The following is a 24,617-nucleotide window of genomic DNA, read 5'->3' on the forward strand; positions in this document are numbered from 1 at the left end:
ATCCTTTTTTTTTGTTTGTTTTTCCTTCAGGATTTTACTTATTTATTTGAGAGCAGAGTTACAGACAGAGAGAGGGAGAGGCAGAGAGAAGTATTCCATCTGCTGGTTCACCCCCAAAATGGCTGCAATGGCTGGTCCCATGTGGGTGCAGGGACCCATGCACTTGGGCCATCTTCTACTGCTTTCCCAGGGAGTAAGCAGAGAGCGGGATTGGAAGAGGACCAGCCGGGCATGAACTGGCACTCATATAGGAAGCTGGCACTGCAGGCAGAGGCTTAGCCTACTACGCCACAGCGCTGGCTGCAATTCCTTCCTTCTGAATGTGGGAAGAAGCTGTGATTTGCTTTAAATAGAAGCATACAGAAATGAAGAAGAGTTTTGGAGAGATAATTAAGATAAAAAATCAGACTCTGTGTAAGCTTGATGAAATAAGGACTTATGTTGGGAGAGTTGTTGGGAAAGTTCACAGAATAGAACTGTGGTAAGTCATAGGAAACCATAGGCAGCCTCTAGAGCCTGGTACAGCTTCCAATCAACAGCCAGCTAGAAATCAACATCACTAATCATGTTAGGGAGTGAATTCTGCTGGGAGTTTTAATGAGTTTGGAAGAGAGTTCTTCCCCAGTCAAGCTTCCTGATGAGAATAAAGACAGTGGCCCAACTGGTGCACCACAATACCCACAATTATTTTATTATATTTTAGCTCATCTTTGTTACTATATCAATTATATTTATTTAAAAATTTTAGTCCTTAATCTGGATACTGAAACATCCTTTTTCAACTAATCTGAATCTCTCTTCAGATGATTGAATCAAGGATAGTGCAGGTGCTTAAAACAGAAAATTTCCTATTGTTTCTTCCCATTATTTATGATACTGTTGCCATCCATTGTGACATTGTGCATTGCTTCAATTGTCCAGATGGAATCTTTTTTTTTTCTTTTCAACTTTTATTTAATAAATATAAATTTCCAAAGTACAACTTTTGAATTATAGCAGCTTTTCCTCCCATAACCTCCATCCCGCCAGCAACCATCACATCTCCCACTCCCTCCCCCATCCTATTCTTCATCACGATTCATTTTCAATTATCTTTATATACAGAAGATCAACTTAGCATGTACTAAGTAAAGATTTCAACAGACTGCACCCAATATTCAAGGCAGAGAATTCTTAGATTGGAAGTAAGGAATACCCTGTGAAGATGTGGCCAGGTTCTATCAGGTCACTTTTGCGCACAGCTGCTTATAACTACTCAAGGAAAGTTAGGTATCAAGGAGATGAGGCAGGATTCATGAGGTGTTCACTGTGGGTCTGGATCCAGACTGTTAAGCTGTGTTTTATTGTTTTCAGTTAGGTAGCATGGAAACATATTATTTGCAATTTCTCGTCTAAATTTCTCCACTCATAAATAGAATAGGAATAACAAAAAACTCATAGATGTCTATAAAAGAAAATGATGAATGCACACACACACATTCACTCATACACTCACACGTATGTTTGTGTTAAATGACAAACAGTATTACTAATTATTATTTATTTTAATAATTAACTAAGTATTATTTATTATAATATAATAATGACAGAGTAAGAATAACCAGAATTTAAAAAAATAAAAGCAAGCAGTTCTTCGGTGAAACTTTTAAAATGAGTTTATGTAAAACACTATCAGAAATCTTTATGTTTTATGGTTTATGTTATAAACCAGAAGATTTTATGTTATTTTGTAGTACTATTATAATTTCATTTCCAGAATACTTATAGTAATTCTCTATACTTATAGTAATTCTCTATAGTATTAGAGAATCTGGGACCTTTTTGATGTATGAATATGTGGTTTTTATATGATAATTAAAGCTTTCCATAGCAAGAAAAAAAATAAATCAACTTGTTTAGGAAAATAGGTGAAGCTGTGTTGAGGAAAAGAATCCTTGTTATGTCCCCCATTTGATATAAGGAGTATGCAAAAAATACTATTTCATTCCTAATACTGAAAATGCTTTAGAAATATACAAATTAACCATTAATTGAAAATGATATAGATCTTACACATTTGAAAACACTGGAGAATATAAAAATCAAAATGTCTTAACCCAAGGAAATGATTTGAAATTTTTAAAAAAGGCATGATGCCCAAAGTAGCATCAAATAAATCACTTTTAAAAATATAAATGTGATACAAATTACTTTTTATAGATGAAAAAAGTTAGCTGTAACATATTTAATACCTTCACTGATGTCATTTAATTTGTTGCCATATATTTAGTGAATGTACATGGATACTTGGAATATATTTCACAAATACATGTAGGGATGAATCACACTTTGTTCAAAGTGTCTAATGTATTTCACAAGTAAAAAAAAATCTTTAAAAATGTTTACTATATTGAGCTGATAGTGTGGCGTAGCAGATTAAGCTGCTTCCTTCAACACTGACATCCCATATGGGCACCAGCTCCCTGCTAATAACCTGGGGAAAGCAGCAGAGGATGGTCCAAAGTATTTGCACCCCTGCCTTCCATGTGAGAGATCTGGATGAAGCTCATGGCTCCTGGTTTCAGTTTCTCTGGCATTACTGGCCATTGTAGCCATCTGAGGAATGGACTAGTGGATGGAAGAACTCTGTCTCCTCTGTCCCTGTCTCTCTATAATGCTTAATTCCAAAATAAATAAAATATCTTTGAAAAATAAAGTATTTGGCATGAAATGTTAAAGTATGAAATATAATTTTTATAGTTTTAAAATACTGAGAACTTTCAAAGGGAAATCTGAAAAGAAATATATTCTCTTCATTTTATAAGTTTATTTTATGTACACCAAATATCTGTTTTATGGTACTTATCTTTGGAAAACAGAAAATATGTTCTCATTGTTATTGTAGGGTTACAAGAAGTAATATTATGATACTATATCAAACTTTTATGAAAGATTGATATCACTGATTGGATAACATTTATTGAGGTTGTAAAGCAGAAAGTGACTTCATAAGTTTTATCTTTTACCTTTTGGAGGTAGATACTTATTGAATTTAGGAGAAAATTACTTTATACTCATACATTTTGATATTCCAAATTAAAAATATTCTATTGAGGATCTGTGAAAAAGTATCCAAATAACAATCAAAATTTTAAAAAATCATGAATGTTATGGACTAAATTGTATCACCCCAAAATTTATGTTGAATCTTTAACATTTGATGTGACTCTATTTGAGGAACAAATTAGGGTATATTAAATGATGTGGGAGCACAGAGAAAAAGCAGCTATCCTCAAGTCACAAAGAAGGGCCCCACCAGACACCTATGGATCCAGAGCCTAGATCATGGACTTACAGCCACCCACACTGGAAAAAATTAAATTTATGTTATTTGAACCACCCAGTCTGTGATGTTTTAACTGGTAGTCCTAGCCTACTATTAAGAGAGAAAATGAGGCAATTCTGTGGATATATGAACAGTTGTAGAAGGTGACAATCTTTGGGAAAATCTGTAAGACTAAAATCCAAGCTTTAAGTTGACAAATTTATTTCTAAAGTGAAGAAAATGATATCAAAGAAAATGGAAAGATTAACTTGAGTTTAGGTTGAGAATTACATCAACTAAGACTTAGCTCAAAGTCTTTAGTTCTATATTTTACATAAATATAGCCAGAGGATATAACAAAATGTATGTATAATTGCCAGAAATGAAGACATTTAAAATGCAGTGGGTTATATTTCTATAAAATGTGTTACATACACCCTAACTTGACAAAATCCTACGAGAACAACTCTGCTTTTAAAAAATGTATATGTGTGTGTGTGTGTGCTGTATACTGTTATAGTCAGAATGTTTTTAAAGCTTACATTGCAGGTTTCAAGAACATAATAAAAGCCTTATGCTTTAAGAGACTGATGTGCTACCTACTGTGCTAACGAGGCTCCTAACCCTTATGCTTTATGTAATCAACTCTAGAAACAAATCTCTGTAAAATTAGCAGATAAGAGCATTAAGATGTCCCTAGATAACTGACAAGCTAATCCATTTTATTTATTTATTTATGAAATATTTATTTATCTATTTGAAAGGCACAGTTACATAGAGGCAGAAGCAGAGAGAGAGTGAGATATCTCCCCAGATGGCTGCAACAGCCGAAGCTGCACCAAACCAAAGCCAGGAGCCTGGATCTTCTTCCAGGTCTCCCATGTGGGTGTAGGAGCCCAAGGACTTGGGTCATCTTCCACTGCTTTCCCAGGCCATAGCAGAGAACTAGATTGGAAGTGGAGCAGCCAGGACTAGAACCAGTGACCACATGGGATGCTGGCACTGCAGGTGATGACTTTACCCGCTATGCCACTGTGCTGACTCCAAGCTAATCCATTTGAAATGTTACCGTGGTGGTCAGAATGTGCACCAAGAGCATTTGTGAACTAGTCATATCACAACCTTTATTATCCACACACTGGAGGATTCATATGTATCAGAATGTAAATCAAGGCTGGCGCCGTGGCTCAGTAGGCTAATCCTCCGCCTTCCGGCACCGGCACACCGGGTTCTAGTCCCGGTCGGGGCACCGATCCTGTCCCAGTTGCCCCTCTTCCAGGCCAGCTCTCTGCTGTGGCCAGGGAGTGCAGTGGAGGATGGCCCAAGTTCTTGGGCCCTGCACCCCATGGCCAGGAGAAGCACCTGGCTCCTGCCATCGGAACAGCGCGGTGCGCCGGCCACAGCGCGCCTACCGCGGCGGCAATTGGAGGGTGAACCAACGGCAAAAAGGAAGACCTTTCTCTCTGTCTCCCTCTACTGTCTACTCTGCCTGTCAAAAATAAAAAAAAAAAAGAATGTAAATCAAGAAATTATGCAAAGTCAATATCTCAGTGTTACATGTATAGTTAAAAAACATATAATTCAGGTGTTGAAATTGTTTATTTGTTCACTGGAAATAAGAAAGAGACACATGGCATTATGTCTTCATATGCTGAGTTAGAGGAGGTCATATTAAGTTAGGCTTTGAGAGCTTTGAAGGCATTCTTGAACAGCCACACACAGTTAAGTGCATGGTGCTATCCATGTTACTGAATCACATTATTTTTCTTGGTCCTGGTTGTTGTCCCTGCTTGGAATATAGGAAACCCCTCTTTAAGTCTTCCCAAATCTTTACATTTTCTTTTTACTTTATCCTCTAGCATAGCTCTTTGAAACAAATAAATTGATTGAAATAAGACACTATATGAATAATTATGTATTGGAAAAATTTTCAGATTCTTTGATTTACTAATCTATATGGAGGAGAAAGAGGATGAAAAAGATGAATAACTAATCATTCAGGACTGGTGATACCAGAAAAAAATCGTTAGAATTTGGGGCTGGCACTGTGACTTAGCAGGTAAAGCCACCACCTGGAAGCTCCTGGCTCCTGGATTTGGATTGGTGCAGCTCTGGCCATTGTGGCCATCTGGGGAGTGAACCAGCAGGTGGAAGACTTCTCTCTCTCTCTCTGCTTCTGCCTCTCTGTAACTCTGCCTTTCAAATAAATAAAATAAGGCTTTTTAAAAAAAGAATTAATTCACTAGATTACAATAAGCCATTTTAACTTCTTCTGTCTGCGGATTCACTCCACATATGCACACAACTGTGGAGGCTGATCTAGGCCAAATATGGGAACCAGGAATTTTATCTGGGTTTCCCAACTTGGGTGGTAACAACACAAGTAATTTTATCATAATATGCTGCTTTCCAAGATCATTAGCATGAAACTGGATCAGAAGTGCAGAGTAGGTAGTACTTAAACTAGGAGCTCATGTATGGGATGTGGATGTTGCAAGCAGCAGTTTAACCCCATGTGCCACAATACATGTCCCTTGTTTAATTTTTGAAATATATATAATCCTGTTTATTAGATTTTTATAGTTTTTGTTACTTCATTTTTTTTCAAATTCATGTTTTTCTCTTCTAAAACAATCATCTAATAGTATAAACCAGCTAGCTATTGAAATTGATAACATATAGTACCTTAGAATGCCAATCCAAATCACATGACATGCAAGTTGCAAGCAAAACCAGCTTTTAATATAATAATATAATATTTACTTATTCACTTATGTATCCGAAACACACACACACACACACAATCTTCCATTTTCTGGCTTACTGCCCAAATGCCCACAACATCATTGGTTGGGCAAGACTGAAGCCATGAGCCAGAAACTCCATCCAGGGCTTAATCAAATGTACCACAATTCCTTTCCCAGGAAAATCAGTTTACATAATGATTTATGTAATTGCAGAGTTAAGAAAGATACTAGACAGGTATGTAACACAGTTTTAAAATGTTTTACTCTGTTAAACATTTATATAAATTGTTCCTCATTTTAGAGTTGCAAAAAACTAAGATTAAGGGAGGCCAAAGGACTCTATGAATCATTTTGATAGTGACATTGATAGGACTGGCACTCAGCTATACCAAATCCTTAATTAAATAGCCTCTGAAATTTTATTGTGATGCAAACAGAAGAAACAACAAATGAATCTAGGAAAAAATAAAGACAAGGATTTATAAATCTTCTCTATCACCATGGAAACCTAAATTAGTCCACTCAACAGTTTTCATTTTTGTATCTCCCAATAATTGGATTCTATGGGAAATTTAGCCTAAAATTTGGCTCTATGGTTCTATAAACAAGTCCTTAAGATAAACAATTATGGAATTATCTTATATTGTGACACCTTTTGATACATTTCCCTATCTTTCTAAAATTAGCATATGCTTTAGATTCAGGAAGATAAGTCTGCATTTTGAACTTAATTACAACCATACCAAAGAGAGCACCTTATAAAACCATGCTAAGTCTTTATAATGCGTGTTAGCTTATAGCCACTGCATTTTATGGGAATGTTTGTAGCTTCCTTTCAAATTGCCATTAAATGGAAAGTATCTTGGAATTATTCCATCTCAAAGTTCATAATTAATTAAATTTATTACAAAGGTTTAGCACGTGTACTTCATTTGCATAGCCATCTGCTATGTTTGCACAAACACAGCACAGGATCTATAACTTACTTACTAAAAGTAATGTACAGTATCTACAAAGAGTGGCTCCTAAGGGAGCTTGCTTAGCGTTTGCATAATGCTTACATTTGAATTGTCACATTGGTGATTTAATTCCAGTCTCTAGCCAATCTAGGAATTCAAGTATGGTAGATCCTTATTTATTTTTTCTTTATTAGCATCTATTATACCTTGATCAGAGCTTCAGTTTTCCATCGGAAATGTAGCCCATCCCCATTCTCGGTTCATGTTATCTATTGTCAAAGTGTGGGCACTCATTACTGGAAATTTACTTTTCAATACATTAAATCAAGGTATCTACAAGTTATCCATGTGAAATTGTCAAGTAGGCATTTAATCATCTAAATGTGAAATTATAGAGAAAAATACATGATGTAAATATAAAATTGGTAAATTTGGTACATGATATTTAAGACATTGGATAAGATAATCTAGAAAATATATTTAGAGAAACCAAGGACTATGCCTATAGATGTTACTATTTAGAGACAGGAATGGAGGAGGAACTAGCAGAAGGCAATGAGAAAGTATGCTCAACATGTAAGAAGAAAATAAGGTGACTGAATTTCTGGGAGCCAAATGAAAAGAGCTTACAAAGGAATCAGAATGACCATCCAATTGAAATGCAGCTGATAGGTCAGTTAATATGAGAACTCAAATTGATCTTTGGGTTTTGCAGCATGAGTAACATTGGTCACATTTAAATAAATAGTTTTGTTGAAAGGGTGGGGGCAGTCCTCTAGTTGAAATGGGCTGAGGAGATAATGGGAGAGGAAAATTGGACAGAGCACAGAAACCTCTTTTGAGGATTTTGCTAATTAGAAAAAAGAAACACTGAGCTGGTAGTAGAGGATGAAGTGGAATTCAGAGATAGGGGTCTTCAAAAAGTTCATGGGGCAGCCCCACCTGGTGTGTTGGCAGATGAAGCTTCCAGGTCGTGGTGCAGCAGAGTTTGACACAGGCTACAGACATTCTGAGCCTGTCCCTCAGCTCTGTACAGCCATGAATGAGGAGGTGAGGGTGACAGGTGGAGCAGCAGAGTCTTTGTTCTTTGCCAAGTCCACCCAGAGGGCAGAACTGGCCCTTTTCATCCACTAGATATTGAGGCCTCTGGTTCCTATGTGTTTTGGGGATGTGCTGCATAGACGAATGTTAGAGAGCTTACGGAGGGTATCTTTGCTTCCACCTTCTTACTGCTCACATTATTTCCTATGAGACATATGAAGAACTACTTAGCTGAAGCCTGGAATCTTCTCCCACTCAAATACTCAGAAGGATAAGCTTTGACACCTATCAGTGATCATCATGGCTGTTTAAGTCAAATGCATCCCATTTGCAGTGTTGCTGGAAACCCTGGCCCTGTGTAACATGTGGCAGGTGGAGGACCTTGTGATAGAGGCTGAGAATCCAATGTCCTTCATTGTTTCCTGGCCCAGTGCGATCAGTGGCTTAATGATAACTACAGCATCTGGAAGAACATCCCTTCATCCCATGCCAGGATCTCAGTGTCATTGCCCAATCCATTCAGGAATGGGGTGTGGGCTGTGAGGTTCTGCTGTCAGGACTTGAGGAGCAATTGAGTTGGGTCAACTGAGTTGGGTCAACCAGGCCTGCAGCATCTTGAGAATAATGTTGACAACTTAAAAAAAAAAAAAAGAAGTCACCATGACAGTGGCAACTTCAACCACATCTCAGGATCCTGAGTAACACCTGACTGAACTGAGAGAACCAGTTCCAGGCACCAAATAGCAAGAGTCCATCAAGAAGTCTACAAAGGGCAAGGCGTTCAAAGACAGCATCAAGATTTAGTACAAGTCAAACTGAAGAGACAGCCATTTCTTCTCTGGGAAAGTAGGATCTCAGCTATCTGCCTGTCCCTTATGAGTTCTCAGAAAGCTTTCCTGTGCCCTTAGCTGACAAAGCTTGGTTCATGAGCTTTTACTTCCCTGGCCCCAAGCATAAATACCATGTTCTCTAAGGAGGAGGGAAGTGCAGGTCATGTTTGTGTTGATACCTTGTTTTAATATGACTTTCTTATGGGTTGCATTGTTTCCGTACCTACTATGCTCTATATTTTTTTAAAAACTCAGTTCCTGACCCTGTTCATTTCATCTGCCATCAAGCCTTTATGGGGCTTTCTGTGTCTCCAGCATAACCCACAGACGTTTCTCTCTTACTACCCTACCCCTGCACGCAACTCCCTACTACTTACTCACTATTGGACAGCATTTCAAGAGCTATATTACCCTCACCTGGATTCCCACCCTGAGCATTTTGGGGCCCAATCTGCTGTCCTATGAGTCACTGGACACTTTCATCTTAGAATTCTGTTGCACTGCAATTGTTCCCTTTGCTCTCTCCTACCCTTAGATCCTAGGAATGCTGCTACTTCAAAGACCCCAAAGTCCCAAGAAGGGTAGCTGTTTCCTAAAATATCAAGAGATGGTTCTTTGTCAGCTCTGACCATCTTGGGAAGCTTAATGGCAACACTGGAAGTATTTATATCCAGTTTTGTGAATTTGCTGGGGAAGAGAATATGTCTGTTTATAACATGACACATAAGTGTATCTACAAAACAGAAGTTCATGGGAAATGTGTATTATGAGAAAAGTATGCATAGATTTCAAACATTTTTGCACCAAAATAAACATCTTTAAATTCTATTTATACATGAACCCTATAAATTATCCTCATATATTATGGAGTTATCACATAATAAGGGGAACATTGGAGATTTACACTGGGGGAGATTTTTTGATGCAACGTTCTTGACTAGACAAGAGGATAAAACTTGGTAGAAAAGTGGTGTGGTTAGGTCAGTGAGGATCATACATGGGAAATCTGTATAAACAGAAGACAAACTGAAGTAAACTGTCACATATGCATGGATGGATTGTGGGAAGTTTCAAAAATCTCCTTTGACCCAATTTTTTCTTTGTAAAGTGTGAAGAAAGTTCAGAGCTGAGAATGAGAAGGAAGCAACACCACTGGAGAAATAGGAAAAGGTGTGAAGTGATTCACAAAATTCAAAAATTACATGGGAGAGTATGAGTTTTTAGGAAATATTAATAGCCACTTGAGGTTACTAATAATTACATTAGTGTGAAATAGCACTATCTTTGCAGAAACATTTTTTTCATCAGACATATTTCGTTATAGGGTTTCTTATAACGGTTCTTATAAGGGTTGGATTCAACCAGGTTTATGTTTTAATCAAGAAAGTATGTTAACAAGAGTGAGCAGGCATATATGATGATGATTTCAAAGGATTAAAACAACTAGGTGAAGAAAGAAGTAAGGACAGGTGGAGTCTCAGGGATAGAATCTGTGAACTCTGGGTTCTGGTGGAGCAAAGATTTGTTAGAATATGTGAGTAAATGGAAAAACTGGAAGTGAGAGTTGGGTAGCTGAAGGTACAAAGTGAGATTGCTAGGAGGTAGCAGTTGTTCTGTTAAGCACTGGTAATGGAGAAAAGATGGCATGGTACTTGGAGGATAGGATATACAAAAAGTGAGGTTCGGAAACAACAATTTAAAGGTTCTAGCATAATTATTATAATGTGAGTAATGCAGAAGAGGGTGACAGGGATTCTGGAGATAATAAAAAAAATGAGAAGCAGAGCAGATAATAAAAAGAAGAGAGTAACAGAGCCCTAGGAGTTAGTAGATAAAAGAATCAAGGAGGAAGAATAGCTGACAGCCCGAAGATATGAGATTGAAGGGTAAACACATTTGACTTCTCTGCTTTGCTAATTGCTACTCTCCTGTCATCAGAAAATAAACTACATGAAAACATAGATTTCTGTGATTTTGTTAACTTCTCTCTCACCAGTACTGGAAACCTGCCTGGCATGTAACTGTGATGTGCTTATTCTATGTATAAATCACCATAGCAATAAGTCAAAACAATAAAAAATACAAATATAACTACAAATATAACATATTATTTTGGATATTTTTACCTATTTTCAGGGTTCAATAGTGATGCAGAGGAAGAAGTAGATGAATCAGTAAACAGAATTTGAAAAACCTTCTGACAAAAAGTGATTCAGGAACTAAACTTCTAAAACATAATTAGGTTTTATCAAGTAGAAGGAAAGTGGAGAAGGAGGGGTGATCATTATTCTATTATTCTAGGAAAAGCAAATTTACTGAAGAGGTGAGTGAAAACAGGCATAATATATTTTAGCCTTCTAATGACTTAAATTATAAAGAATTAAAATTAAAATATACTGACAAGAAAATTAAATAGTAATTACTTATTCAGAGATAATAATGATTATCAATTTGTTGCTTATTATACATCTAAACATGCATTTCCATAAATTTTTAAAGGATCAGTCATTCTATGCCAACATGCTTTTCATGGCTTGCTTTATATTTTAATACATAAAGATCTGCCTCATTTTTCATTAACATAATGTAATGATGAAGAGTTAGGAAATATATGGTGATTTACTCTGATAGTTTCTTGTTCCTTTTGAAGTGGTTGTATAGGTCAGTTCTTTTGTGTTCTCCAAAGACTTAGAAGCAATAGTACGTTTCTCTCTTTCTCTCTCTCTCTCTCTCTCACACACACACACACAGACACACACACACATACCTACTGTATATTTGGATAGAGGGAGAGGAAGAGGGAGGGAGACGGAGAAGGAGAGGGAAAGGGAGAAGGAGAGAGAGAGAGAGGGAGAGGGAGAGGGAGAGGGAGAGGGAGAGGGAGAGGGAGAGGGAGAGAGGGAGACAGGAGAAATTTTAAAGCTTTGGCTTATGGGATTGTAGGGTCTGGTAAGTCCAAAATCTGCAGGGTAGGGGAGCAGCCTGGGTAACCAGGGAAGAGTTGATGTTGCAGTGTTGCAGTCTCAAGATGGAGGGCTTTCTGGAATATAATACCTTCCTCCTTACGGAACCTTGGTCTTCTCTCTTAGGTCCTTTAACTGGAGAAGGCCTGTCTTCGTTGAGGAGCATTATCAGCTTTACCCCAAGTATATAGATTTATGTGTTATTCACATCTAAAAGTTATCTTCACCTCGGCATCTAGACTTGTGCTTGACCAAAAACTGAGTATCCTGAGGTAGCCAAATTAAACACATAAAATTAATCATCATTGTGGTTTACAATTTATTTGTATTTATTTACAATTTTAATTCTTTATAATTTAAGTCGTTAGAAGGATAAAATATATTATGCCTGTTTTCACTCACCTCTTCAGTAAATTTCCTTTTGCTAGAATAATAGATAATGATCACCCCTCCTTCTCTACTTTCCTTCTACTTGATAATCCCTAAATACAGAAAACTGTCTTTAGGCTATGGTATATAGATATAGATAGAGAAGCATAGCTATATCCTATCTTATGTAGGGTATTTTTCTAGAATTAGAATTGCTGGGAAAAGGACTTTTGTGTTAAATATCAAAACTGTTATCATTCAAAATTACTGCATCAATTTACACTCCAACAGTCTTTGAAATTGCAAAATGTATTTAAAGATTTTTCAGTAATTCTCTGTGACTACTAACCATAGGATATATATTCTTTCATTTATTCACTGTTCAATCCAATATGTAATTATTGAGTGCCTTCTATTCTTCAGGCATTAGGGAAGTAATTGTATAATTAAGTCATTGTCCTTAAGGAGCTTAAATCCAGTGGGGGAAATTCATACAATCAGACAATTATACATTATATGAAAGGTGCCATCATAGATATCTGCACAGATATTGTGGCAGTGTGCAGCAAATGCTGTCTCATTTTTCTTAGAGTTTGAGAGCCAGGGGCATCCAAGTTGAGACTTAAAAATTATATGAATGTCGGTAAAAGAGAAAGGAGTGGAATTAAAAAAACAAACCTTGTATGAGCAAATACTCATAGGTTAGGAATTAGATTGTGTCCCAGGGAACCTATGTGTAGTGTCATACTGTTAGGACACGAAGAAGTCAACTATGGTAGAAAATGGAGCTGCAGAGTGTGACTAGTGTCCTATTGTGAGTGACCTTGAAATCTATGTTAATAAGCCTACATTTTATCTATTAGATGATAGGGACATTTTACACAATGTTAAGCAGGACTTGTAAATAATTACCTACAAATTGCTAATGCAATGTATGGAGAATGGGTTTGCATGAATAGTGACAAAGTGATGGAGCAGGGGAGACCAGTGTTAGAGACAGATGGAAATGGTAGACACTGACCAAGTAAAGACTCTTTCCAGATTAGAGATTATAACTTTACATTGCCTGAAATGGATAATTTCAAGTAACTGATTGATACGATTAACTTTAAATTTTAGAAAGGTAATTCTGACAATGCTATGGAAGTTATATGCGAGTAATGGTGGTTGTCAATTTGATTCAACCCTAGTTCATTGTATTTGACCAAGTATCACTGTAAGAAGTAAAGATAGTTTATCAGTTAGTAAGGAAAATACAATAATCTCAAAATGAAAAGAACGGCCAGCGCCGCGGCTCAATGGGCTAATCCTCAGCCTGTAGTGCCAGCACACTGGGTTCTAGTCCTGGTTGGGGTGCCGGATTATGTCCTGGTTGCTCCTCTTCCTGTCCAGCTCTCTGCTGTGGCCCTGGAGTACAATGGAGGATGGCCCAGGTCCTTGGGCCCCTGCACCCGCATGGGAGACCATGAAAAGCACCTGACTCCTGGCTTCGGATCAGCGCAGTGCGCTGGCCGCAGTGCGTCGGCCGTGGCGGCCATTGGAGGGTGAACCAACGGCAAAAGGAAGACCTTTCTCTCTGTCTCTCTCTCTTACTGTCCACTCTACCTGTCAAAAATAAAATGAAAAGAACACTGCTTTCTTAAAATTTCCAAATTAACATTTCCTTTTCGGTGTAACAGGTTGTAAGAAGTTTAGCAAGTAATATTCCTGTCTTTCAGTTTCTGAGCCAATTGAAACTATAAAAAGAATCAAAAGTGAAAGAGTAAAGTGTTGTGTTTATTACTGATGAATACAAAGCATCCAGGGAGGTAGTTTTTGTCTCTCAGACTCTGCATTAGAGAAATGCATACCAGAAGGAATATACAGCACACATTGAACAGCAATTTATCTTATCGGTCAAATTCCTGGGCCACATCATTTCTCTGGAAGGTCAAGGGGCAAGAGTGTAATGAAAGAATCATTTCTGAATCTTATTTTTCCTCTTAACTGATTGAGCTTACTCATAAATCAGTAACTGATTAGTAGTGTAGTATCTAGCTATTGTACTATAGATCCAGGAGAATGGCTCCAACCTTATGAAACCATTCTGTGCTATGTAGTGTCCCTACTGACTCTTCTTGTAAAATTGCTTGGAACTGAGACACTGGCCTCCTATAAAAGGATTTTTCCTCTTAAGCAGTTAATAACCTCTGAGCCAGGCTAGCTCTTGTGGTGTTCAAGCTATGGGAAACCAAACTTAGTTGACTCTTCTGCATTTCTTTGCACTTTAATGCAAATAGATTTGGTGATAGCTGGTCTGGAGGGGCCCTATCCTCAATGACCCTTTTCAGTGATCTTATATTGCAGACAGATCAACTCCTCACAGATTAATTCAGCAAACAGAATTCTATTCTCTAATGCCTCAAAGACTTCTAAGTGAGATGACACTCCTTTATGTATAACAAAAGCTTCATCTCAGCTTATCCTGTTTACGAACACTTTTATGGGTCTATACAAGTCTGCTGCCACCTCCCCACTTTTGCTCTGGGCACTTTAAGTTCAAGATACAGCAGCTGGAGTTCTAAATCACTTTTGCACCTGCTAGAGCCTCAGTCTTTGCTAATGCATCTGAAACTGTGCAGCCTGTACTTTGGGGTTTCCAACATTAGCAACATATGTATACTTAAAAAAATTCACTGCTTACATAAAGTTCAAATTTAACTTGACATCTTGTACTTCTGCTTGCTAAATCCAACAAGCTTGCTGAACTTGGTTGCTTCAGTTTGTATCTATAAACCAAAGAAGTCCTTAGAATAACGATTTTAGCCTCTGTTTTAAATTTATGTCTATGGTAGCTCAAATAATCAGCTTGAGGGTGCTTCTACCTGCAACTTAAAAATTCACCTGGAGATGAAGTAGCAAGAAACTGACCTGACCTGCTCATGTGAAATATCAAGTGCCACCCTAAGGCTCCGTTTTTCTTTTGTTGCCTATGCATGGCAGTAAACAGGTAATAAAGATTTTTATATACCATTTAATGAAGAATTTTCTGCACAATTTGGCAAATTTACTCCCAGCATTCTTTTTCTTTGAACCTGATTTGGAATTGTTAATATTTATTCAATCAGAAGTACAGCTCACCCAATCCTCATGCAGGGAGCCAAATGCCATGATGTACCATATATGACGTGGAGGCTTCTGATAGTGAGTACATGCCCTTTGTGGGTAGGAACATCTTGATTTACCAATAAGCTAAGTGCACAAAAAGCAAGAGAAAGCAAAAAATCTAAGTCCATATCCACCACGGTATAGAAGCGTATGGGTGAGAACAAAGCATTCCTTATTTATAATGAAAAGTATAGTAAAGCTAGAGAGAAGCAATGTGTGTGACAGTATCATGTACAGTATACAGGAGGCTTATTTTCAGGGAGAGTAGAAGGTACCTGACTCTGTAGCCCTTGTGTGAGGTAGGGTGAATGTGGAGTCCACTTCTGCGATGCTGGTTTGAAACCAGACAACTTGGCTTTGAGTTCAGGCTTCCTCTTTCATGAGTTGGATAATCTTGTGAAAGCTACTTGACTTCTCTGCATTTCAATTTTCCACATTCGGATGGAGAAGTAGAAATAATCTCTCTCAAGTGCTGTTGTGTACATTAAATGAAATAATAAAGGTAAAATACTTACACTAATTCCTAGTGTATGTGTGCAAGTATATGATTAAATTGTAATAAATATTATAAGAAATAGTACCTTTCCCTGAATACAAATTTAATTCATTTATTCATAAGTTCACTAATTCATTCATTGAGGCATGGAAAATTTTCTGAGGACAACAATGATGTGCTATGTGATCCCCTCACTTGTCCTTCCTTTTCTGGTTCATCACAGAGAGGAATGAAGGAGTAAAGATTTTTTTTTTAATCTGATAACATTAAATGGTAAAGATAATGGGTAAAGAAGCTGGACATCAAGGCAACAGAAAATTTTCTGAAATCTTAATAAGAGAGAAACCCAATAGTTACCTTGCTAAGCGAAAAATATGAACAGATGTCATTCTATTTGGGAAGCTTATTAAGATGTGATAGTGAAAATGATTCACGGTGCTGGACAACATAGTGTTCAGTGTACATTTAATCAAGATTTCTCTTTGGAAGCTCCATGTGTCTATTCCCACTTCTCAAAATAGTTGCTACTCTAGAGATAACATACTATCTTACCATATTTAGATAGAAAATTTTGATAGCCTTCAATAGCTTTACATAATTAAGAAAATTGGATTTTTCTCAATTTCTTCTATCCCAAGTAATTATCAGAGAAATCTTGCCTGGGCTGATAAACCTGCTTGTTCATATGGAAGGTTTCTATCCCCTCATGTGAGGTGAGCATTTGCAGGGCACTCAGTCTTCCAATTGCTGGTTCACTCCTCAAATGTCTGTATTTCCCAGGACTGGGCTAGCCTGAAGCCAGGACCCAAGAATGTCATTCAGTCTCCAAAATGGGTGGCAGGGTCCCAAGTATGTTGAACCATCTGCCACTGTCTTTCCAGGTTCATTGGCAGGAAGCCAGATGAGAAGCAGAGTAGCTGGAACTGGAACTGGCATTCTCATGTCAGATGTTGTGTTGCAAGCAGTAACTTAATTCACTGTGCCAAGACACTGGTCCCTCTCCTTTCAGTTATTAGCATGAAAGTAGCAATTTATTCAACCTCTTTCATTCCCTGCCACCTACACTTCCTAGACTCTAATGGCCACTGTTCTGCCCTCAACTTCTATGATATCAACTTTTTTTTAGTTTTAAAAATTGAAAGCATGTAATATTTGGCTTTCTGGGATTGGCTTGTTTTATTTAACATAACATCCACCAGTTCTATCCATCCTCATTGTAGTAAATGATAGAGTTACATTCCTTTTCAGGAATGAACAGTATTTCATTTTGTATATATGTCACAATTTGTTTCAAATAATTGTTTCTCTACTGTTCTATTTCCCCAAAAATAGGAGTAATGAATTTTGAAGAGATGGAAATTATAATTACTGGACTTTGATCATTACACATTTGTATACGTGTATCAAGTTATAATACTATACCTCATACACACATACAAATAAATCAATTGAAAGTAAATTTTAAAGATTCACTTATTTATTTTGAAAGAGTTACAGAGCGGGATGGAGAGACAGAGAGGAGGAGATTTTCCATCTGTTGGTTTGGCTCTGGGCCAGGCTGAAGCTAGGAGTCAAGAGCTTCATCCAGGCCTCCCATGTGGGTGGCAAGGGTCCAAACACTTGGGTCATCTTCTGCTGCTTTCCCAGACATATTAGCAGGGAGCTGGATTGAAAGTGGAGCAGCCGGGGAATGAACCAGCACCCATATAGGATGACAACTTGCTACTACGTCTATCCTAAAAGTAAATTTTAAAGATGCTAAAATTGTAATTGATTCCTTTCCTCATTTAATTCATAACCAAGTCTGATTCACTCACTTCCAGCACATCTTCTCTCAATTTTCAATACTAATTTCTTGGAAGAAGTAACTAACACTTTTATCTAAACTATGGGAATACTTTCTTAACTGGTCTCCTTCCACCCTTGTCCCATAAAATCCTTCTTCCTCAGTATGAAAAGTATTTATTTTCTAAATTGTTATAGATGTGTTTCCCCAAAAAGACTGGTTGAATTTCACAGTTCCAGTACCCAAAATGTGACTTTATCAGTCAATAGAGTCATTGCAGATGTAACTAATTAAGATGAGGTCATGTTGGAGGTAGATGTGCTCCTAATCCAATGTACCCTTAAGAGAGAATGAGGAGACACCAGGAAAACACCCCTGAGAAGATGGAAACAGACATTAGGATTACATTTTCATAAGTTAAGAAATTGTGCAGATCCTAGGATTCAGAAGAAGCAACATAAAGCCTCCTCTAAAGGAGAGAGCATTTCCTGGCCACCACCTTGATTCCAGACATCTAGCCTTTAGAAATACTAGAGAATAAATGTATGTTGTTGACAGTCATTCAATTTATGGCACTTTGTTACAGGAGCTTAGGAAACCAATACATACATAAATCAGATTATGTTATTCTGCTTTAAACCCTTACTTGATGTATTTGCTGCCTTACGATGATTGCATGATCTCCATGATCTCATTTCTTTCCACTCATCCAAAGCACATCTCTGGCTAATCACCCTCTTATTCCATACCTTCCAACCATAGTACACATTCTCTTCTCTTCTTCCATGGATGAAATCTTTTTTTTTGTTTTGTTTTTATTCAGGGCTCCCATCCTGCCATTCTCTGCATTGGGAAATCCTCATCATTCAAGTATTAGTTCAAATGAATATCTTTGAGAAGTCAACTCTGACAATTCTGTAGTAAGTATCCTCCTAGTCATTTTTATCACATTAGTTTCTTTTCTATTCTTTTTTCCATGCAGTATTATTTTTTCATTAAATGAAATAATAAAGTGAGTCCTTTACAAGTAGAATGAAAAATGATAATAACTGTCTTGTTCAATTTTGTGTTCTTAGAATATAGAAGCCATTCAATAAATGCCTGTTACATGGGTGAATAAAATAATTTTATAATAATAATAATAATAATGGAAAAGGTCAACAAAACACCACATGTTGTCAACTTTCTATATTTTTTATTCTGTACCTTAAGGCAAGACAAGTCACCTAATTTCTGTCCCACTCATCCCCACTGTCAATGGTACCAGATTTGTGATTTTCTCTTATTTCTCTACTCTTTAAAGCTGCCAACTCACAATTAAAGTGTACACATGGTGTCTGCCTATAATTAAATATTTAATTATAACCATTTTTATAGCAGCCTTGAGCTTTTTATAACACTCTTACAGTATTACAGCCATTAGAAAGATCCAAAAATTAAATTTTGAGAGTGTGGCTGTCAATAGCAGTGTTTCTTCTTCCTGTGTTCCTGTTTCTATTCTGCTATTAGTTTCTGAAAACAATAATAAAATTTGATAGAATTGTTTTGGGGAATAGTAACAAAGTTTAAAACTGGTTGCTTCTTTTATGAATGAGTAAACCTATAATCTGTACTCATGAAACATAAGGCACCCACTTCATTTTTGAGAGACTTTTTCCTCTCATGTTATTGATATTACCATTGAAGTTCTAAGAAAGTTAAATTTTGAATTTAGGTATTATGTATTGCTAATGTGACTATCTTTTTGCATGCTAATAATTTTCCTTAAAGTACAAAATTAAAACATTCAGTATCTACAAAACATTCATGAAAATGTGTATTATAATAATACTGTGCATAGACTTTCAATATTTTTGTATGGGGTAAACATATTTTAATTCCATTTCCCATGAACTTTTTGAAGTTCAGTTGTCTGTATATGTTGTGAATGATGTAAGGTGAGTAACTGTCCTGGTTATCTGAGAATGAAGAATTTCACTGGAGTGGTCTGGGAAAATTCGGATACTTTGTCACCCTTGTGGGGTGAATATATTGCATTTATCTGTGACCTAAATATATTTAATACATTATCACTTTTAATAGGTGTATATAATAATTGTATGAAGTAGAGTTGTTATTATACCATAATCCAAATGAAAATTTAAGAACTGAGGCTATATGCCCATCCTACACAATCTCCAGTAAAACTTGAGTTGAAAGCTAGCTTTGTCTATTTTCATAATCTGAAATCTTTAGAAAGCACAAAAATAAGTGGATTTTAACCATATTAAATGATCACTCATTAAAAGTGATTCTCCCAGAAGTTTTGAGTTAGGCATACTTTCTTGGTGCTTCTTTCTGTGATCAAGCACTGTAGTGAAAACTCTGGAAACTGGTGATTTTATGTTTGGTACAGTAGAACACAAAAATGAACTCAATAACCAGCAATAATGTGGGCAGATTTGGGTTATACTTTTTGAACCACTTAAAATTCAAAGCATTCATGCGTATTTCAATCTATACTTCTTTGAAAGAAACATTTCCAATGAATACTTATTTTGCTACAGCATTGCATTCTAAAGAACATGGGCTCTGTATTTCAACATTATGTGACTGAATCACTGTTTGCTCATTATGAATTATGTAGCCGTCAATAAATTACTTCGTTTTGCAATGTCTCTGGTCACTTGTCTTTATGCTTCCTGATGTGTCAAGTGATTGGTTAAATGAGTTTATATCTGTACTTCAGTTAAAACTCTGGTTGAAATAATGAGTTCCCATATGTGTCATTTGATATATAGTCATTTATTTTTAAATGAAGTTACTGACTTACTGTGGCGTTGTCTTATTCTAAATGTGGGCTTCATTTTAGTACTATTGCAAGCATACTTTGAAATATCTTCAATAAATTGTTGGATAAATTAGTACTTAAACAATGATTGGGCTTGCATTTTCAGTAAGAATGATCATCAATATTCACTCCTAATGTCTAAACTGAAAAAAAAAATATTGCCCTTTCTCCATGTTATTTAACTGCCTTGCTGACACCTTCCACACATTTGTGGGAAGAATGTCCCAGAGGCACTGCACTCAGCAAAAAAGGTTGTGAGTTCTGTTAGCCTGAGGAATGCATGTCTCTAACAGATTGCCAGGAAAGATTAACTGCTGCAGGTAGAACAGCTGCTGGTTCAAACAATTTTGATCTTTTCATATCTTGTATTCATTCCATTTCCAGGTGGAATTGGCCCACTTGTTAAGGAGAGCCGCAGGTAGTCCAGCTGCTGGTTCAGAAAGTGCGGTCTTCTATATGTTTTGTTCATTGTGTTTTGACATAGAATAGGTGCAGTTGTTTTTGCAAAGCCCCCAAGGGAGAGTTTTTACAAAATAGTTTCATAACCTTTTCAAGGAGACAAATATACCTCCTGTTTTTACTCCCTTTGGCAAGTAAAATAGGCCATTCAGGAAATCCCATTGTAAGACTTTTGCCTTAAAATGCGTTGAAGAGAGCAGTACATAGTTCGGTAATTTAATCAGGGAATGGATAAATATATATAAAAACTTTTGTGCTCAGCTTTTTCATTTTTTTAAGATGGGGCATTTGGCCAGTACGGTGGAGATGCCTGCATTTGTTTGTGTGTAAGGTTTTTTTATTCATAAAATGCTGAAAAGAATTGTTTGGTCTTTACTATAGGACTTTCCAAAACTCAGAGTGTAGTAGGACTTCATGATTGTGTATGTCACAGTATTTTAAGAATCTAAAATCATTAAAATAACATGTATTTTATATGTATATGTTTGATTATGCATATGTTTGCAATAATTATCTCCAGATATTGATATCATATGGCTGCATGGTATTAAGAATAAAATCCTTGTCCTTAGAGACTAGATATCATCAAATCCAATTCTAAATTTGATGCCCCACCCTGTGCATGATTATTGTTACAGCGGCTAGAGAAATAACATTTCAGAACATTTATTGTTTTTGTAGAAAAAAACAATATGTGCCAATCTCTTATCTGTATTAGAAGACTTAACTGACAATAATATTATTTGCACATTTTTGGCATGCTTGAGACCTTGTAATTTTAAAATGGCAAATAGTGTCTAAATCCATTATGATAAAAATCACACAATTAAATAATTTTTTTATTTAACTTTTATTTATTGAATATAAATTTCGAAAGTATAGCTTATGGGTTACAATGGCTTCCCCCCTCCCATAACTTCCCTCCCGCCCGCAACCCTCCCCTTTCCCGCTCCCTTTCCCCTTCCATTCATGTAAAGATTCATTTTCAATTCTCTTTGTATACAGAAGATCAGTTTAGTATATATTAGGTAAAGATTTCAACATTTTGCCCATATAGCAACATAAAGTGAAAAAACTACCATTGGATTACTAATTATAGCATTAAATAGCAATGTACAGCACATTAAAGACAGAGATCCTACATAATTTTTTTAAATTAATTAATTTTCTATGCCATTTCCATTTTAACACCAGTTTTTTTTTAATGAAAACAATTTTAAGTAAACAATAGCATAAAACAGTCTACATGTAACTTATTAACACATATGTTTTCAAAAGCAAAACTACAATTTAATGAATAGTTACGACCCATCATCAATATAGAGAAGATGATAAAACACAAGGTTTTATCCCTTAGCTGCTTGGAATAGCTGTGTATTCCTAACATAAAGCACAATATATGATATAAATAATTAATACTATAATTAAGACATAAGTAAAGTAATTTCATGCCTTTTGTTAGTTTTTTCATTAAAGAAATTGTTTACTATCCCTGGAGATAATACTAGACAAATATTTGTCTTTATGATTCTAAGTTTTCTACTCATACCATTTAGAAAAATATTAGCAAGAACATCCTAGAAATGGCAATGTAGCTGTTGTTGAATTAGTACTCCTGCACACAGCAGTTTTAAATACTGTAAAAAATGAAAATTAACTCTAGAATCACTGAATGATGTCTGAATCCAGCAGATACTAGGAGATAATCGGTTTTGACAAGTGCCAGGCATTTGACATAATGGTTAAAATGCTGCTCGTGATATTTGCATCCCATGTTGCCGTGCCTGGGTTTGAGATCCAGCCCTTTCCTCAGTTCCACCTTCCTATTATGTTTACCTCGAGAAGAAGCAGTTAATAACCTAAGTATTTGGGTCCCTGTCACCCACATGGGAGAACCAGGGTTGGGTTCCTGGCTCCCAGCATTCACCTGATCTATCCCTGGCCTTTGTGGCCACTTGGGGAGCAAGCCTGAAAATGTCACTTACTCTCCTCCCCCTTTCTCTCTCTCTCTCTCTCTCTCTCTCTCTCTTCCTCTTTCTCTCTGTCTCTATTTCAAGTATAAAAAAATAAAAGAAAGAAATCAGGCAAGGGAAAGCTGAGAATATTGAGTATTACATTTTTCAATAGATTAAAGGAAGATTCCCAGTTAGCAGATGTCATTTGATAAAGACTTGAATAAGAAGAATCAATGGGGAAATATATGGATATATTAAACGGAAAATATTTTTAAAGAGAAAGGGCCAGTGGGAGTCCCTGATTTGGAAACACATGTACAAGTAGCACTAATGAAGCAAGTGTGGCTAGAAAAAAGTGGACAGGAGACAAAACTAGGAAAGATTGCCAGGAAGTGCAATTGACTTGGGTTTGGTTAAATATTATGTCTGACTTTTTCGCTGAGGGAAGCAGGCAGCTGTTGCAGTGTTTAAAATGAGGAATGGCTTTGGCCAACTTGCACTTTGAGAAACAGTCTCCAAATGGCTCAACTAAGAATGGACCATGGGAGAATTAAGAGTAAATGCAAGGACATGCTAGGAATCTGTTCAATAAAGACAAGACACAATGACATTTCTTCTTGTAGCATGGCATGAGATAGTAAAATACTGTTTGCTTTTTTGGATTTTAACATAGCCAGTTTGGATCAATTTTCAGTTGTTTATTTTGTTGAAGGTCTAAGACTTCTCACCTATGACTTCAACATTATACATCCCAATAAAATATTGGAGTTGGTTCTGGCAGTTTATCTATCTGCTGTGGCTACTGGCTTCTTTGGGGTAAGAATTATTAGGTGGGGAATTAATTCTAATTTAAAATTCTCTTACACCCTGGTATCAGAGTATTGGAGTACACTCATTTTATTTATACACAGACATAAATTTGAAGCATAGTTTTGTCCAGGACATATATGTGAATGTGGGAAATTAACTAAACCTCCCTAAATGTCAGCTTTCTCTTCTGCAAAGTGGAGATAATTACAACCTCTCTTTAATTGGTTTGAGAAAAATTATAAGAGATAAAATATTTAAAATCCTTATACTCATTGTGTCATTATTGTTGTCTTCAGCATATCTTTATAATAAAATTATAAATAGTATCATGTGTGGAATTCTGACCACATAGGAGAAACAGCATCTGCTTATTTCAATAGAGATATCTTAGTTTGAAATAAGTCTGTATATAATAATAAGATAAATATGCACACATATATGCAAAATCAGATTCTAAGGAAAGCATGTCTTAAAAATGTAGTAGATGATACATCACCTTAAATTCTTTAGATTTGCATTACTTGACATTATTATGTATTTATTATTGAAGAATACATAACTTCTAAATTCCCCATATTTTCAGGAATACTTACATGTATTGATAAGATTTTTCCCACTGCATTTCATCTCTAAGCTTTACTTGAGAAAGGGCAAATGTGACTTTCTGATGACAGTATGAGGTTTTGAAGAGGTGTGAACTGAATGATTAAATACTACTTGACTAAGAAGATATATTTTACGATGGCTCACACCTCTTCAATCGTACTTATAAATCTTTAAGAGTGACCCTTCTGAAACAACACTGCCATTTCTGTTAAGCACAGTTGATACAATAAAGGAGAATAAATGGTTTTATTTCTTATACTATTAAAAGTCATTTTATGAATTTTTTCTAGTTTGGAGACTAATTAATAAACACTA

General features: G+C 36.2%; 1 pseudogene; it reads left to right on the forward strand.

Annotated features, from left to right (window-relative positions):
- The first annotated feature begins 7,937 nt into the window (after positions 1–7,937).
- LOC133775089 (COP9 signalosome complex subunit 7a-like) lies at positions 7,938–8,855 on the forward strand (annotated as a pseudogene).
- The last annotated feature ends 15,762 nt before the right edge of the window (positions 8,856–24,617 follow it).

Source organism: Lepus europaeus, chromosome 16 (assembly GCF_033115175.1).
Source record: "Lepus europaeus isolate LE1 chromosome 16, mLepTim1.pri, whole genome shotgun sequence".
NCBI classification, from domain to species: Eukaryota; Metazoa; Chordata; class Mammalia; order Lagomorpha; family Leporidae; genus Lepus; species Lepus europaeus.